The sequence below is a fragment of the Capsicum annuum genome, chromosome 8, assembly GCF_002878395.1.
Source record: "Capsicum annuum cultivar UCD-10X-F1 chromosome 8, UCD10Xv1.1, whole genome shotgun sequence".
Taxonomy (NCBI): Eukaryota; Viridiplantae; Streptophyta; class Magnoliopsida; order Solanales; family Solanaceae; genus Capsicum; species Capsicum annuum.
In genome coordinates this window covers 50192408-50212253 of record NC_061118.1, presented here as the reverse complement: position 1 = coordinate 50212253, position 19846 = coordinate 50192408, and the positions used below count along the sequence as shown (strand labels likewise).

The 19846-nt window shown below is 34.4% G+C and overlaps 1 pseudogene; it reads left to right on the top strand.

Annotated features, from left to right (window-relative positions):
* Positions 1-18115: 18115 nt before the first annotated feature.
* LOC124886840 lies at positions 18116-18271 on the top strand (annotated as a pseudogene).
* Positions 18272-19846: the final 1575 nt, after the last annotated feature.

Sequence of the window (19846 nt, the reverse complement as noted above, 5' to 3'; positions counted from 1 at the left end):
ACTTGTTCACTTTCTTGGATGGATTCAATATGCACTCGTTCTCGTCCATCCTCGTGGTCGTACTCGTATCATCCTCCTCTTCTTGAAAAGGATTAGACCTCAAGTCCATACCTTGCAAATCAAGAGAAGACAAACAAGTACACATCCTCATGACATGAGGGGTTAGGGTTAGCAAAATACACACATCACATGCCATGCCAAGGTGGGACAAACTTGGAGTACCCATGAGTCCATTGTGTTGAACATGAAAACCTTAGTATAAATGGCATAAAGGAAGAGGTCATCATCAACAAAAAGGAGACAAGGAAGAACCTTGCCTTCCTTCATTAACACCCACAATCAAACAGTGCTTGTCATCTTGAATAAGCATCAAGTAAGAAGTGTAGAAATTCCCACATTTTGGAAGGGTGCCGGGGTCAAATGGAAGAAGTATCCAAGGGTCTAAGCCAAGGTTAGCCCTTCTTTCTCCTAAAATGTCACTCCCATAACCACGGATGACATTTGCCTTTAAGAGAAGACTAACATTCACGAATAGAGAGACACGACCTAGAAGTCCTACCCCAAAAAGATATATGCCATCATTTACAGCATTTCCATACACATGATTTCTATGAACAAAACTACTAGCAAGGCTTTTACCATGCAAGATGTTCAAAGAGTCACGTGCACCATCAAGATCAACTGTAACGCTTCGATTTTCTGAACTGAAATGCTACACGGTGCTCATGACCCCAAAGGAGCACAAGCTAACCCATGACTGATATCTGTACCTATAATTGCATAATATACATATAAAATGTGAAAACATGAACAAAGAGGGCGTAAGGTTCAATCTTGAATAATAAAATATTTAAAATAAGGTGGTATCACAGTACCAAAACAAAACTGAAAATACTAAATTCTAAATTTGGAAACTCTATAATCGTCTGAAAGCCTCTAAACTATCTGAATAAGGAGTTGAAGGAACATGTTTCCAACTAACTCCCTAAATTGAAAATAAACTGAAATACTGGAATAATAAATGTAATGATCATGTACTCAAAAGATGAGGACTCACTGCTTACTGAAATGCTACTGCTGATCTGGAATCTATACCTCAGAACCTATGGTGTAACAGAAAAAAAAAGTACCATAGCGTAAATGCGTCAGTATAACTAAAGTACTGAGTATACGTAGGGGTAGGCTAAATGCATGGGGTTTATATCCATGATCATACTGATTAAGATGAACGTGAAAATACATACATACATACATACATACGTAACTTCTATTGAACTCGTGGAGATACTGACTACTTGAGTTTGAACTCTGACAACATGAGTTTCGTGACAATGAGATACTGAATGACTAATAACATGGATGACTGTATCTAACAGTCCTAATTCTGGGGAAAACTATCTGAGTTCCAAACTGTATCTGAACATCTAAGTTTGAGATCAGTCCTAGATAATGAGTGATCTCTAAAATTGATAATGAGAATACTCAACTGAATCTGAGATTGAGATCAAACCTGTTTGCCAGGTGACCTCTAGATCTAATTATAAGAATCTGAATATGGGACAAGCCTATCTGATGGGATGGTCCAGGAATCAATGGAACTATCTGAGTTTTTTTACTGAGATCGATGACTGTATCTGACAGTCCTAATTTCTGATTTCTACTCTGAAGACTGATACTGAAACTATAACTATAACTGTGACTGTGGGAGGTAGTAACCTAATCGACATGCTTCGATACTATACTGGTGGGGTCTAATCTTTGCCCTGATTGGAAGGGTGTCAATACCGTGCCACGGGTAGAGACCTTTACTATGGTCAAGCCTCTCTAACGGGTGATCCTGAATAGGAAATCAAGCCTAAGGCAATATAATAATCAAGTATAGACTTAATTTGACGAGTGACTCCTGTCCTGCGCTGGCTACATAGTTCTGGAGTATAGAGATTACTACTAACGACTCTGCCTTTATAGCGAGAAAAACCCTGCACTCGCTCGGTGCTAGTCCCTACTCCCAACTGAAAGACTCTAAGAAGATTAACTGCGCTGAACTGACTAACTGAATTGAACTGATTTATAAACTGATTACTTGAGCTGAAATATTTTCTTAGCTGAACTAAGCTGAATTCACTGAGTTTCATTGACTGACGGAAAAGCTACTTGAGATCTGAGGTTCGACTGAGAGTACTGAAACTACTGGGACTACTGAACTACTGAACTAGTGAGATTTCTGAGTCACGTGACTAACTGAAATCTATGGAGCATAGCTTGACTGAGGATGTCTTGAAACATGACACTAGCTCTAGGCACATAGCTATAGTTTTCAGGTACAAGTACCCCTAGGACTCAATGGAAGGAAACTGACACACATGACTGACTTGATCATAAGAGTAGAGTCCACAATTCACAATATCATAAGTAAGGATTTCATAATAAGAATTATTCTCAACAAACTATCACATGATCGGGAATGCACACAACATGTATATACTTGCATAGCTTCAATAACATGGTCATTCCACATCACAACAATATCATGAGCATCTCATATAATATCTTCTATTCAAGACAATAGCATGGGGATCACGTTGAACATAAACTGAGAACATGGAATAGTCATTTAGGACTTATTATGTCATAAAAGCATGATTTCTATTCCCTTAGGTATTTTCACAAACACCTTACATGCACATCTTAGGCATAGGTGGATTCATCAAAATTACAAATATTCAACCATCAATTTCACATATTTATACATTAAATACCACCATATTCTTACATAAAACATACAAAGATCCCATCTTAGGCATCATCAAACTCCAACCACATGAACATCAACCACCAACAATATAAACATCATAATACATAATTTATAAGATGGTTGTTGAGCTTCATGGATGAAAGGAGTCCATGAATCAACTCATACATACCTTATAAGGAAGATTCTTGATGATTGACAGAGGAATTTCCTTGAAATTGGATCTTCAAGCTTAATTATGCAACCCTAATTGTTTTTCTCTTTTAGTGCTCTTGGATGATGAACTTAAAATGTTAGTAGGGTTGTAATGTAATTAGGAGCTATATATTTCGTAGGGTTAAGTTTACGGACGTGTAAGGAGTGTTAGAAGACTTAATTACCCTCAAAATAACTCAAAACGGAGTGTTTAAGTCACTTGAAACCTTAAGATATGCGCCGCATATGATATCACATATATTTACATAGGCGCAACATATGATATCGCCTATATCTACATAGGTGCCGCATATGATATCGCCTATATTTACATAGGCACCACATATGCTATCGCATATGCTTTCCAGTGGCCATGTGTGATTGGTTAGGCGACACACTCTACTTCACAAAGCCATAACTCCTAGATCGGGTGTCGGATTTTGATGAAATTGGTATCGTTGGAAAGCTAATTCGATTCTCTATAATTTGGTGGGTAGAAATATGAAGAAATACCACATTAACATCGAGTTATACTCGTTAAAATATGACCCTTATGAAATTAAACACTAAAACTTGATGGATTCAAAAACTCTTAGCTTGTATTACCTTAAGTGACTCATCTGAACATGCTTAATGTATAATAAGCTATCTTATCGCTAGGATACTCATTGTAAGTTATGTACTCAAGTATGAATCACAGGATAGGAGATTTCATATGTAGGAAAAATGGTTCGTCTCCTAGCTTAGAAATATGCGGGGTATTACATCAACTCTATAAACACCATCACTAACTTGAGATTTTTTAAGCATGCCACAAATATGATCAAGTAGTGGAATACATTCATGAGTAAGTTGATCTTCATTCACATCCTCACTAGCTGTTGGCAACTCACATACCAACGTAGACTCACCTTGGTTCGTACAAGGGTCAACTAGTGTATGAGTACTATTGTCAATTGGTAATAGAACCTTGTTCAAGTTATAAGGGCTAGCACTAGATAGACATAAATCATTCTTACAAGAAGAATCAATTTTTTCATCTAAAGGATCAACTAGTGCTTGCATCGCTTGCATACTTACAACAAGAGTTTGGTCCTCACATAACCTAACATCACCAAGAGTATCACCATAGGGAGACTCAAGCACCTTTACTCTAGGTAAATCCACAACTACATCCACTTGGCCACTACTATCCATAACACAATATTTTAAGTTCATAGGAGTGTAGGGAATAATGTTTTTACCTTGTAGCTCACATGAGCTACGACCTTTCTTTTGGCGTGTGTCCGGGCAGACCACTTGCTCCCTTTGACCTACCATACGATCCAACCTTTTAGTTTCTATAGCTAGGTCTCGGGACATAGTGTCAAGGTAGGCCAAAATATCATTGGTGGCATTGTTGTCCACGGGTTGAGAGGTGGAAGCTGCGGGTTCCCTTGTAATTGTACCTAAATAAAAAGAAATAAAAGAACACACCTACAAAATGAAACACAAGTTAGTTCGAAACAACCTCACCACACTCTCACTCTCGATTTTTACCTCACACATGGTTTCACAAGTGTTGAAAGCCGGGTTGTACTTTGCGAGTGATTGAGGGTCGGGTCTACTCTTGCCCGGAATAGATTTTTGTTTGAGTTAACTCAAAGAAAATTTGTTTACGGACTTGAACCAACAAGATACAACGAATTCACAAAAGAGTAAAGTACACAACAATTGCTTAACACGAATGAACGAACACAAAGACTAACTAACAATCTAGTAGATGAGTACTAGTTTGCCAGTTAGTATTGGAACCAACGAAATTAAAACTAAGGAACAACAAAATGAAACTAAGAAATAAAAACTTTGAGCCTAAATATGTTGCGTGAACAGTAAAACATAATGATGTGGCAGCCACGTATTATTGGTCTCGGTCCCATACAACTTTTGTTGTCCAATTTTAAGTCTTGGTCAATTTTTCAATTTGGACTTTGGTGGAATTTGTTTAAGGAGGAAAATTCAAACAAGTCTTGGAGTCCTTTTCAATTTCAAGTTTTCAAGACTTGAATTTACTGTACTTCTCCTTAAAACATGGATCCTTAAATCTTGGAAAAGTGTTGGAAAGTGGTTGAGACTTGATTGATAGGTCCTTGTTGGTTGTAGTGTCTTTCAAGACTAACAAATAATACACCCTTTTTCTTCAACTTTTTGGATTTAGCATTCACTTTATCTTCAACAATATATGAAGGTGGTGATGAACATCAAGAATAAAAACAACAACACCAAGAACTACAACAATAATCTTCAAGAACACCATAATTTTCACACGGCCACTCCCAAATTCCACAATAACAGTATCTTCAGCACTTGGCCAAGACCACTAAAACTTCAACAAAATGGTTCTCAAGCCACCGATTAACAATAATATCACGTGTTCAAGCTTAGAACATCAAGGAGAAACCACACGACGAAAACAATCCACCACAACAATGTTCAACAATAATGGGCCAAGCTTATATTCACAACAACAACATCAAAATACAAGCTCAAATCAAGATATAGACTCAATGTGTTAGTGAGGAACAAAACTAACACTTAGATACAATAAATACAAGTAAAAATCTCGGCCAATATACAACAAAAACATAATTTTTGGCCAAGAACACAAAATGAAAAGATTGCTCTTTTTTTTGGAATTTTCAGTTTTCAACTTTTTTTTTTTCAAGTCTCAAGCCCAAGATTGATATTTTAGAACAAAATCAAAGATGGCTTTGATACCAAATGATACAAGACAAAAAAAGAGAACACGAAACACACTCTAAATCAGTCCACTAATCTTAAGGATTCGAGGACCTTTTTGGAGACCACTCTCGGATTCGCTACCAACAAGAAGAATACAAGATTCAATGATGTATATAACACCCAAAAAAATATCAACGCGTGAAGAACAAAATGATTACAATAATAATAACCAACGGTTTCAACAACACAAGAAACAACACCAAAAGATTACACTAAACAAAGGGATAGAAACATAGACTGCATGAAAGCATAATCTTAAGAACCCAAGAGCATATTCCACTCTTGGACCCTTAACACTACACACTAAAATTCACCTATATTTTACGTGGCACAAGAGGGACCTTGATCTCCCAAGCATCCAACGTTTCCAAGCTTGAATCCAACATGAGTGATTCCAAACTCAAGTTGAAACCCCTAGTTACAATGTTTGGCCATAGGGGCCTTTCTCACAAGAGAGAAATGTTAAGTGTCTACAACTTTCAATATTCATCAAAACTAAGACAATATATAGTGTATTACAAAATAGAATATAAAATGACCACAATACCCCTCAAGGGTGAGATTCCCATCAAGTGTAACTTAGGGGCTGTTTTTAGTGCATTTAGGCCCTCTTTTACACTTCACTTGTGCACTTATTTGGATGGATTCAATTTGCACTCACTCTCCTCCATCCTCGTGGTTGTACTTGTATCGTTAGTACACATTTTAAAACACTACACTTAATAATTTTCAACTCTCTAATTCACATTTCAAGTGACTACACACTTTATCAATTTGAAGTCACTAGTACACATTTCAAAACACTACACTTAACCATTTTTAACTCTCTTATTTACTTCTAAAGTAACTAAACTTAAATATTTTCAAGTCATGAATTCATATTTCAAGTGACAACACTAAATCAATTTCAAGTCATGAATTCACACTTTCAAGTGATTACACTTTACTAATTTCAAAACACAAGTTTACCTTTCAAACAACTACATTAAACCATTTTCTAGTCACTAATCCACTTCTCAAGTGACTACACTTGATCACTTTATAGTGACTAGTACACATTTCAAAACACTACACTTGACCATTTTCAACTCTCTAATTCCCATTTCAAGTGACTAAGCCCAACTATTTTCAAGTCATGAATTCATATTTCAAGTGTCAACACTAAACCAATTTATAGTTATGAATTCACATTTTCAAGTTATGATACTTTACTAATTTCAAAACACAAGTTCACCTTTCAAGAACTACACTAAACCATTTTCAAGTCGCCAATCCACTTCTCAAGTAACTAGTACACATTTCAAAACACTACACTTAACTATTTTCAACTCTCTAATTCACATTTCAAGTGAATAAACCTAACCATTTTCAAGTCATGAATACACATTTCAAGAATCAACACTAAACCAATTTCAAATAATGAATTCACATTTTCAAGTGATTACACTTTACTAATTTCAAAACACAAGTTCACCTTTCAAGAATTACACTAAACCATTTTCAAGTTGCTAATCCACTTCTCAAGTGGCTAGTACATATTTCAAAACACTACACTAAACCATTTTCAACTCTCTAATTCACATTTCAAGTGACTAAACTTAATCATTTTCAAGTCATGAATTCATATTTCAAGCATCAACAGTAAACCAATTTCAAGTCATGAATTCACATTTTCAAGTGATTACACTTTACTAATTTTAAAACACAAGTTCACCTTTCAAGAACTACACTAAACCATTTTCAAGTCGCTAATCCACTTCTCAAGTGACTAGTACACATTTCAAAATACTACACTTAACCATTTTCAACTCTCTAATTCACATTTCAAGTGATTAAACTTAATCATTTTCAAGTCATGAATTCACATTTCAAGTATCAATACTAAACCAATTTCAAGTCATGAATTCACATTTTCAAGTGATTACACTTTACTAATTTCAAAACTCAAGTTCACCTCTCAAGAACTACACTAAATCATTTTCAAGTCGCTAATCCACTTCTCAAGTGACTATTACACATTTCAAAACACTACACTTAACCATTTTCAACTCTCTAATTCACATTTCAAGTGTCTAAACTTAATCATTTTCAAGTCATGAATTCACATTTCAAGTATCAACACTAAACCAATTTCAAGTCATGAATTCACATTTTCAAGTGATTACACTTTACTAATTTCAAAATGCAAGTTCACCTTTCAAGGACTACACTAAACCATTTTCAAGTCCCTAATCCACTTCTAAAGTGACTAGTACACATTTCAAAATACTACACTTAACCATTTTTAACTCTCTAATTCATATTTCAAGTGATCAAGCTTAATCATTTTCAAGTTGTGAATTCACATTTCAAGTATCAATACTAAACCAATTTCAAGTCATGAATTCACATTTTTAAGTGATTACACTTTACTAATTTCAAAACACAATTTCACCTTTCAAGAACCACACTAAACCATTTTCAAGTCGCTAATCCACTTCTCAAGTGACTAGTATACATTTCAAAGCACTACACTTAACCATTTTCAACTCTCTAATTCATATTTCAAGTGACTAAACTTAATCATTTTCAAGTCATGAATTCACATTTCAAGTATCAACACTAGATCAATTTCAAGTCGTGAATTCACATTTTCAAGTGATTGCACTTTACTAATTTCAAAATACAAGTTCACCTTTCAAGAACTATACTAAACCATTTTCAAGTCGCTAATGCACTTCTTCGCACAATAGCTGCTCTAATTCATTTTCAATGAAAACCTGAAGACGTATAATGGGGAAAACCCTAGGAATTAACAACATTTAAGATGACTAGTATTGTTTTAATTAAAGGTGAAGACAAAAAAATGAGGAACCTGCGGGTTGCTTTTATAATACCCAATCAAATATTGTGATAGTATAAATTGATTACTTTTTTATAAGTAGCTCCAAAATGCTGCCATTTTTATAAGAAGAAATAACATTGGTATAGTATTTCAAATACAGATGAAGTTACATAATCTTTAACATACATAATATTCAGGATAGTTTATTTGACATACAAGCCAATATCTAAATACTTTCAAAAGAAGAAGAAAAAAGTTGCATAAATCCCTTATCCTCTCATTAGCAGTATGAAATAAAAAATGCATAAAACAACTAAGAATTGGACTTCTAAATTTTGGGGATCACCAACTAATTTGATTGGGTCGCTAGTGTTACTGTACCGGATGGAAATTATCTCAAACAACCAGTAAATCTTAAGGAAAAGGAGAGACGACGCTGTTTCGCCGCCAGTGATGCTGGGTGACTGCTGTTGGGGGACGAACGGAGGGAGGTAGAGCAGTGATGAAGGTCAGCGAGGCGGAGCGGCGATGGAGGTCGACAAAGGTTTTTTTTTTTAGAGAGAAGGTAGAGAAAAGAGGGTTTGTAGAGAGAGAGAGAGTAGAGAGATGGCTTGTGTTTCTGAGAATGAGGGATTAGGGTTTTGTTTTGTTTAAAAGGAAAAAGTGGATGCTTTGGATCTCAGCCATTGGATCATTTTGATCAACGACTGAGATAAAACATGATTAAAAAAAAGGTTAAAATTGAAATTGAATTTATGGCCAAATTCAGGTCAATTTTGACTGTAATTGACACCAATTGAGTATAAAATTGCCTAAAAATTAAAAACCAATGGAAAATTGAATGGAATTGACTGTTAGTGGTAGATAATGCATTTGAAAATTGTGAGTGTGCGTATTTACGAAAATAATTTAATTAGTTGCTACTATTTCTATTTTATGCATATTTCCTTATTAGTTAAACCAAAAATCAAACCGTTAAGGACTAAAAACTGATAAACCAAAAATCGATAAAAAACACCTTATTGATTTGATTATTAGTTTAACATATTTAAAAATCGATAACCGATAAACCAAACCGATAATATATAAAATTAAATCTAATTGACCGATGCACATCCCTAATTTCAAGAAAAAATAGTAAAAATTGATTTTAATATTGACCGTTAATCAAATATGATGAATGGTTGAGATTAAAATTGAGGAGATGAGTCAAATTGGGATTTGAAATTGGGTTAAAAGAGATAGAATTGGAGATTTCGATTATGTTAATACAACGTATTAATATGATGAGTTATCGATTAATTAGCTTCATTATTATAATTTCAATAGTGTATTATTACCTCGATCATACGATGTTAACGTATTATTCAAAATATTTGGATATATAGATTTAGTTAGCTAACTTTTAACTACTATGTACATCACTATACGAGAGATACATATTTATACATACATATACATCTATATATATTTGATTGACTATCAACTTTGTAATATGTACTATATACATCACATACAGGAGTATATTACATCGTAATACAACGTATTTTATTTCAACTCTTATGAATTATCATTTAGTTTAGCTTACATTATTATATTATAACCTCAACAATATATTATTACCTTGATCAATCGATCGTATGATATCAATGTATTCAATATATATAGTTGATTGACTATAAACTTCACAATATGTACTAGATACATCACATACACATGTATATTACCTCGTAATACAACGTATTTCATATATACAATGATAAATTATCATTTAATTTAGCTTATATTATTATATTATAACTTCAACAGTATATTATTTTCTTGATCAATCGATCGTATGATATCAATGTATTCAATATATAATTGAATACATTTAATTTTTTTGAATATAAAAATTATTTATTTAATGGTAAATTAAAAATATCAAATATTGACGGATAGTGTCATTTTCATAAAGTTAATTTTTATTTATTTTTAATAAAAGCAGCACCGTCTGTCGCTTGTTATAAAAAATATAAAAATAAAATAATAATTAAAAATTATGACGGATAACTTTGCTTTTCTATAATTAATATTTTAAAAATAAATAATTATAGCGACGTTGTCCATCGATTTTAATAAAAATAAATTAAAATAAAAATTTAATTTAAAAAGTAACGGACAACGTCGCTTTTTAAAATATTAATTTTTATTTAGTTTTAACAAAAGCGACGCTGCCTGTCACTTTTTGTAAAAAATAAAGAAAAATTAAAAATAATTACAAATTGCGAGGGACAACATCGCTTTTCTAGAATTAATATTTTAAAAAATAAAAATTATAGCAACGTTGTCCGTCGCTTTTAATAAAAAGAAATAAAAATAAAAATTAAATTTAAAAAGCGATGAAAAACTTCAGTTTTCAAGGAAATAATTTTTATTTAGTTTTAACAAAAGCGACGCTGTCCGTCGCTTTTTGTAAAAAATAAATAAAAAGTAAAAAATCATTAAAAATTGCGATAGACAGCGTCGCTTTTCTAGAATTAATATTTAAAAAAATAAAAATTATAGCGATGTTGTCTGTCACTTTTAATAAAAATAAACAAAAATAAAAATTAAATTTAAAAATCGTCGGACTACGTCATTTTTCAAAAAAATAATAATTATTATTTTTAAATAAATTATGACGATATTCATCACATTTATTAAAAAAAATTATAAATTATTTTTTAATTAGTTGGCACAATAATTCACAAAAAAAATGACGGATATTAAGACGTTGTACATCTATTTTAATAAAACATAAATAAAAATTAAAATTAAACTATAAAAGTGACGGACGATGTCGCTTTTCTCGTCGCTTTTTAAAGTGACACAGTTCGTTGCTTTTTTTGCATCGTTTTTGGCCTTTTTTAAGTAGTTGGCATAGGCAAGAGTTTTTTGGATAAAATTTGCTGCAGGGCTAAGTATTTTCTTAGCTACCTCTTGGGGGTTTGAGTGCCAATACTCAAGTTCAATTTGGATTATCGGTAAAACACCATCATTTTTGAAATATGTTAGATCATTTGAGGAGGATCCTTTACTGGAAGAAATTGAATGTGGAATAGGTGAGGAAATTGGTTTAGTTTGTACAGGAAAAATATTTAAATTATTTTGTGGAAAAATAAAGAAAAAATTAATGGGGTTTTCTACCTCCACTTTATTTTTCATGGTTCCTTTAGCAACCACAGAATGAGAAGATGATGCGTGGCTTGAGGCCTCCGCTTGTGAAAACATACTTTGGAAGATTTGAAGATCTATTAGATAACCCCTTCTATTAGCACCTCTCATGCTGGATGGATCTTTAAGACCTATAAGTAAGCACCATTATTTAAAATTATCCTCTGTCTAGGGGACTGACACTATTTGAGCTAATTGAGTCTCTTCTTCTTCTTCGTTGACTAAATCAACCCATTTCTTGGGGTTAAAAATGGAGATTGGATTTGTACTTGTTTGCATCATGAAAGATTGAGGTAAACCCTACATGGCATAATCATCTGGGGTTTGATATCTTGGCTGATTTGCTTCAGCTATTACATTTGAAAGTTGTTTTGATGCAACTGAAGTTTTTTCCTATGGGGTAGCAACTTTTTTGGTAGTCTCTTTTGGAGGTGGAAGAGCTTGAATTTGTGAAGGTGGAATTGTTTTTTTTTTTTCTGGAAATTTTATCTTCCCTGCAAGAATTTCCTGGTAAGAAAATTTGGTACAGAGTTGGAGCTCCCTTTGATATATTCACTATTAAAATAAAAAATAGATAAAATTGCTTGCCACCTAGCAAAAATATGCTTAGAGGCTTGGTTTTGCACATCCTTTTGTAAAACAGATTTCGTAGCTTTACAATCAATCCTTAGTAAGAATTTTTGGTTTAACACATCAGCTTAAAATTTGAATTGCATACCACAGTTGCTAAACTTTCTTTTTTGATAGTTGGAGAATTTTGTTGAACTTTATTCCAATGTGTAGATGCAAATGGAACTATATGTTCTTTATCATATTTTTTATTTTAGAATGCCACCATAGCCTATGTCTGATGCATTTGTTTCTACTATTTTGAATGTGGAGGGATCGATAAGGGACAGGCAAGGGAGGTCTTTCGCCTTCAATTTAATTTCCTTGACTATATTGTTATGGATTGTAGTCCATGGAGGAGGAGGCTTTTTCAACATGTCATGGAGTGGCTTTAGAAAATTATTAAGCTCGGAAATAAAATCTGCTATATAATTAACACATCCTAAAAATTATTGGAGTTGAGTTTTATCAAGGATTTGATCAGGAAATTTGTCAGCAAAGTGGATGGACCGTTGAATTGGGGTAGTAGTACCATGAAAGATTCTTTGGCTGAGAAATCTGACATTGACCTAAAAAAGAGACTGTATTTAGTTTTGGACAAAACTAAGCCAGTTTCTCTGATGATATTGAAGAAAACTCTTAAATATTTAAAATGGTAATCAATGCTAGTGAAAAATACTAAGACATCGTCAATATAGACTATAATGAATTTTGAAAAAATATTAAAAATATCATTCATTATATTTTGAAATTTTGAAGGGGCATTTTTCAGGCTGAAGGGTATTACGTTCCATTGATATTACCCGAATGGTACTATAAAGGCTGTTTTGTAGCGATCTCTTGGATCAATCTGGATTTACCAAAATCTTGACTTTAGATCAAATTTTGAGAAAATTATTACAACATAGAGCTGTTGGAGCAGATCTTTCTTATTTGTAATAGGATACCTAATCCATCAAAGAGCAAAATTAAGAGGTTTGTAATTGATAACCAAATGAGGGGCTCCTTGTTTGATTTCAAAACTTTTATTGACATAAATGGTAGCACAAATCCAAGGATATTTACTTGGCAAGATGATCTGCTTTTGAATAAGATCATTGATTTTTGCCTGACAGTGGATTGTCAAGTCATGGTGAATTTGAATTGGTCAAGCTTTGGTGGGGATGGTTTTCTCATCAAAGTCAGGTTCGTAAGGAAGCTTGACCATATGCTTTTTGTGATTCCAAAATATTGTGGGCAAGCCAGTACAAAGTTCTTTTTCAATTTTTGTTTCTAAGGCCTTGGCCTTAAATTAAAGAGAAGGCTCCTGAAGTTGTTGTTCCAGCCTACGAAATGCAATTTCTTCCTAGAGGAAATTGATTTGAGCCTTTTTGTCATCTAAGAAGGATAAGATTTTGTGAATGGGAGGCTTGTCAAATGGGAGAAACATATTGTTGGCTTCAATAGTTATTCCCGTATGAGTAACCCTGAAAGAAATTAAAGTTTCAATAAAAGGAGTGCCTAGTATAACAGGACTGTTTGTATACCTTACTAGGACAAAGGATGTAGATGATGACAAAAGCAAATTTCCTAGGGAATTTTGTATTTCGATATCAAAAAGTTGTAACTGATTCTTACTTTACTGCCATTTGCAGCTCTGAGGGCTTCAATAATTTTTTTAAAGAATTTGGTAGGGATAAGTTCCTCTTGGATACAATTTAGGTCTACACCAATGTCAAACAAGGCAGTGATATATAGGACAAATATCTTGTTAATGATCAAGGTTATCCGCGTGTGCTATCTCCTGATGTTAATTTTTGTAATGTATTGAATAAGGAAATCACCTTCTTCAATTTCTTGATCCACTGGATCAGTGATGTCTATCAACTGAGACTGTTCAACCTTCATAGAGAATTATTGGAAGACAAGACGATCTAAGTCTTGTCTTGCTTTGATTTGCCTAATTTCTTCATTAAGAAGTACTATCTCAGATTGGAGGTCTTGAATAGTTACCACCCTAGGTTTACTAGATGGGAACCAATTTAGAACTTCAATGATGTTGTAAGTATTTATAATCTGGGGATGAAGAAACACTCTAGACGAAGACGTAGAAGGCTTGTCTAGAGTCTTTTTGAATTGGTCTAGATAATACTTCTTCTGGTTAGAATACTGTAAATTGCTTATCATTTCTAAGAAGAGATCTTGTTATTTAGTTATAACATTGATCTTTGGTTGGACTTTTTAGTCAGACTTAAAAGATTCCAAGTCATCATTTTGGATTTGGTTGAATTCTTAGTCAAATTCGTCATTAGCATTATCTGAATCTCCACTTTCTTCCAATAGAAGGTGTTGGATTTGGCTAAGAATAGAATCATCAAGGTTAAGATTCCTAACCGTTTTAGATAATTTGAAATATTTTTCAATATGACCAGGTTGGCCACATTTATAATATTTTTCAGTATTGGGGGCAGGGAGATTTGGTTTTGCCGTCGAACTTTGTTTAGGACGGAACGGTTTTGGTATTTGGTAAAAATTAGGCTTGGTATTAGAAACTTCCATTTTTGAGGTCAATTTTCTATTAGACTTCTTCTTACAGGGGGTAGGTTGAGTTTTTCACAAAACTCCCTAAGTCCCGTCGGGTTTGTGCCCTGTCCTTAGCTAGTTGCCTTAGTATCTTATCTTATCGACAAATCTATAGGGAAACTTGTTAGACTAGACTTGTGAGCTGACCATAAGTGATTTTCTCATAAGGGATGATATCATTGGAATATTATTTTTGAAGATTTTCTTTGACTAAGTCTCTAAGAGACTTAGGCAGTCCATCTAGGAATTTTTCTTTCCAATGTGGGAGGTTTCCATCAGTTTTTTCATAGATCCTCATGAAAAAAGAATCTTTGTACCACCTAAAATCAGAAAGCATTTTGCACTTAAGATTGTTGATTACTTAAGAGGACCTTTCTATAAAAATACCTAGACTACCTATGAAGGTTTTTATAATAGTGTAAATTTAAGTATTTGTAGAATCAGGAATGGTTTCTCCATCCTTAAGAATTGGTTCTCCTAAGGAATCAACTCAGATACTTTGGAAGATATTTTTTTTGATCTTCCTCACTAAGATGGGTATCCCACCATCCCTTAAGCTGGACTATGAATCCAGCTATGAGGACATGTGTAGTGAGTTGATCTGAGCAGTTATAGGAAGTTCTATAAGCAGTGGAAACCATTGTCATCTACTGAAGTTTGGATAGGATGTTGTATTCAGAACAACCATCTATGTTCCATTCATATATATTATTAACATTGTAGTTGTTCTGCATTACATGAGGTCTTTCTTCTAAAGCTATGTCTGGAGAGGTAGCTCTAGGATAATAAAGTTTTTATGGCTTTCGCCAATTGGAAGATTCAGTTTGACAGGAGCTATTTCAAGAGGAGATTCTTCCTCCGGCTGGCTGCCTTCTGAATCATTCTGTTGGAGTACCCCAACTGTAGCAAATAAGTCACCAACTAGGGTCTCAGGAACTTCTGGGTATAGGGATTTATCAATATGTATGATACTCTACTAAAGGTCAAATAGCGGTGGAAAATATTTTGAATAATGCATTTGGAGTTCCCTAGTAAAAGTTGTAGAAATATCATAAGGCTTGAATAAAGGAGAGGACAAGGTAGATGCCTCTGATGATTTTAGAGCTAGAGATTGTTTTGAAATCAAGTATTCACCAAGTGAATGAAGATACTTATTAGTATAATTATTTTGTTCAAAAAGACTTTTAATTATCTCTGCCAGTATGGTTAGTTTTCAGCTTTCCTTTTGAAAGGTGAAGCGACGTCGGAGCTATTAGCATGAGAAATAGTAAAACCCTGTGATGGTAGAAGTTCAGTGGTGATATCAATAACATTTATGGTTTTCCATACGTTCGAAACATGAATTGATTTAGAAAAAGGAAAATCTAATTGATGATATTCGACATATGCTTTAAGCCATTCAAAGAAACTATTTTTTTGGACATAATTTAAAAATTCATAATAAAATTCTTGGATATTCTGTCTTTCATATTTTGTGAAATTATTGAAAAACCAAGTTTATTTTAAATATTTCCAGATGAATAAAATTCTATCCCAAGAGTTTTCTTATCAATGTGAAAATCTTGACTTAAAACCCGCTTTCCACCTAAGGACGACTAGGTTGGTGATTGGGGTGAATCATTATAGATCTCAGTAGGAGGTGTTTCCATAGAATATTTGGATTGTGGAATTCTAGACTTGAAGATAACAGTCTCGATTCTTGAAGGAAATGAGGAAACTGAATTCCTAGTCATCTGTATCTCTGGAAGAACAGACGGGGAGCTAGAGATCCTTAGTCTAAGAGATCTCTGGAAGGAGATAGAAACAGTTCCTATAGAGAATTGTCATATCTGAGAAACTAAGTATTCTTAGTTTTTTCTGCTGGAGTTGCCTTCTGCAACATCCAACTTTGGGGAAATGATACTTGATTCCAGGAGATCAGCTTGGGAACTGACAAGTGAGATCATTGAAGGTCAGTTTGGAAGAGGATAGTTTCTTTTTTTATAGCTATTTTTCATAGTACTGGAGCCATAGGCAGTATTCATAGCCCTATACTAAAATCTATAAATGATTTCTACTGGGAGAGATCCAGATTTGGTCTTGTAATTGGATGTCTTAACATTGAGAGTCAAAGAATCTGATATGTTTAGATCCTTCAAGATACGGTAAAATTTGGAAAACAGTTAAAATAAATTAGACCATTACAAAGACTGGTTTCAACCATTCCTAGTGAGGAATCATTGAAGTTTAGGAACCTAGAGACCCTAAGACAAAGGAGTAGAGAAACATCTAAACCTACTCACTAAAGAGGTTTAGCTGCTATTTGGACTAGACCGAAATAGAGGCAATCGTACTTACGCTTATATCTCTTGATAGTCCTAGGATTGAGAAGATTGATATCCTCGTGATCTGATACAAGAGGGATGGTTGTTAAACAATTGAAATATGGTAGTTACTTTTTAGAGACCGCCATATGGAAGGAGCTTTATAAATTTGGTCTTGAGGATGTTTGGGAATTTTCCAATCATCAATTAATTGCTACAAATCAGAGAAACTAATCTCTTCTTTGGGCTTTGAATTAAGAGAATTGTAGGAAGTTGAAGTGGAAGAAGAAGATGAAGATTTTTTAGAAGGAGAAGAGAAGGGTCTGAGGAATGCCATAGAATAATTTACAAAAGATTTAAACAACAATATTAACTTAAATGCTTCCTATCCCTGGATTAAGAGACCATTGGGTTCCATAAAGAAAAATATTCAAGTACTTAATATTATATGGAAGAGTCAGATCTGGTAATTAAACTAGTGAAATCATGTTATAATTCTACATGTCTTAACTAGATCTATTTTAACTGAAGATTGTTTAATTAGATAGTCCAAAGGTTATAAATAACCATCTGTAAGTCCCTAAGTCTCCATCGGCAATCCAACCATTAATGCTTAGATAACCAACCTACAATGTAGATCTGAAAGACCACATTACCATCTTCAAAACTATCTTTTTGTAAAATAAATTCTACAAAGTCTAGTAGATTGATTCAAGTTTACCATTTAAATATAGATTTCACATTACCATATAATAGCAAGTTAAAAATAAGAATAATAATTTTTACTTCCCCTCATGGATCTAATATATATATATATATATATATATATATATATATACACACCCCATCAGCGGTGTGTGTTGGGGGACCTGTACTTCTTTTGTAAACAAAAACAACCCTCAACAATGGATATCTCAACTCTCGTATCGATAAAGAACGTAGAGAAATATGATACTTCGTGTGAATTGTAGAATCCCATAAAACATCGAGTCTTTGAATACAAGTTACGCCTGAAGCCATTAGGCTGAGGGCACATCTGCCTGGGCAGCACACATCACGTCGCCCCCTCACATCACTCCTCAATCATGAGGCATGCTATCGTCACGGGGCAGATATTGGCCTCCTATGTGCCTTTAGCTCGCGATTGGTCTAAATGCGAGTCCACATCGACAGACGTCAAAGAAAGTGGTGGTTGTAACTCAACTCTCTTTGTTGTCACGACTATAACCCATCGTGCGTGCGGACTGCAGGACCCTATCGCGCTTAGGCGCTTCGACCGCGACCCCAGGTCCGGCGGGATTACCCGCTGAGTTTAAGCATATCAATACGTGGAGAAAAATAAACTTACAAGGGTTTCCTTAGTAACGGCGAGCGAATCGGGAGCAACCCATCCTTAGAATCGGGCGGCTCCATCATCCGAATTATAGTCTAGAGAAGCATCCTTAGCGGCGGACCAACCCCAAGTCCCTTGTAAGGAGGTGCTAGAGAGGGTGAGAGCCCCGTTGTGCCCGGACCCTATCGCACCACGAGTCATTATCTATGAGTTGGCTTGTTTAGGAATGTAGCCCAAATCAGGTGGTGAATTCCATCCAAGGCTAAATACGAGCAAGAGAGCGATAGAAAACAAGTACCGCCAGGGAAAGATAAAAAGGAATTTGAAAAGAGAGTCAAAGAATACTTGAAATTATCAGGAGGAAAATGGATAGGGGTTGGCGATGCGCCCCGATCAGATGTGGAACAGCGACAAGCCGGTCCACCGATTGACTCACGATGTAGACCAACTTAGATTGTGGGGGGAGGGGCGGCCAAAGACCGGGCTCTCTATACGCTTGTGTAACACCATCTCCTCAATTATGGCAGGCAGCACGTGCCTCCGGCGTGCTTCGGCATCTGCACGCTCCAGATACTAGCCTGTGGGCTTCCCATTTGACCTGTCTTGAAACACGAACCAAGGAGTCTGACATGTGTGTAAGCTAACGGAAAAGTAAACCCATAAACGTAAGGAAACTTATTGGTGGGATCCTTCTGAGGGGTGCACCGCCGACCGACCTTGATCATCTGAGAAGGGTTTGAGTGTAAGCATACTTTTCGGGACTCAAAATATGGTGAACTATGCCTGAGCGGGGCGAAGCCATAGGAAACTCTAGTGAAGGTCCGCAACGGACGTGCAAATTGTTCATCTGACCTGGGTATAGGGGCAAAAGACTAATCGAACCGTCTAGTAGCTGGTTCCCTCCGAAGTTAAATGCATATATATATTTGAATATATATTAGAAGAATATATATGTAGTCACAAAGTATCGTCTGAATATCATAAAATGCTAAAAAATGTGAATGCGATTAAAATATTTTTTTGTTATTTTTGATACTAAATAATTAATTATATTTTCTCAAAATATTTAAAATATGATAGGAAAAAATTACTCCTCCTTTTTTATAAAACTCGTAGAGATAAAAATATGATTTTTTTTTAAAAAATTATTTAGGGTCAAGAAGCATCGAAAAACTAATTAAAGAAAAAGAGTGAGCCAAAATTTAGTGTCAACAGTTGCCCTTGATTGATAAAATATTATTGTGAAAATCTTTGGGAAATCACATTGACGTAACCAATTTTTCCCCAACAAA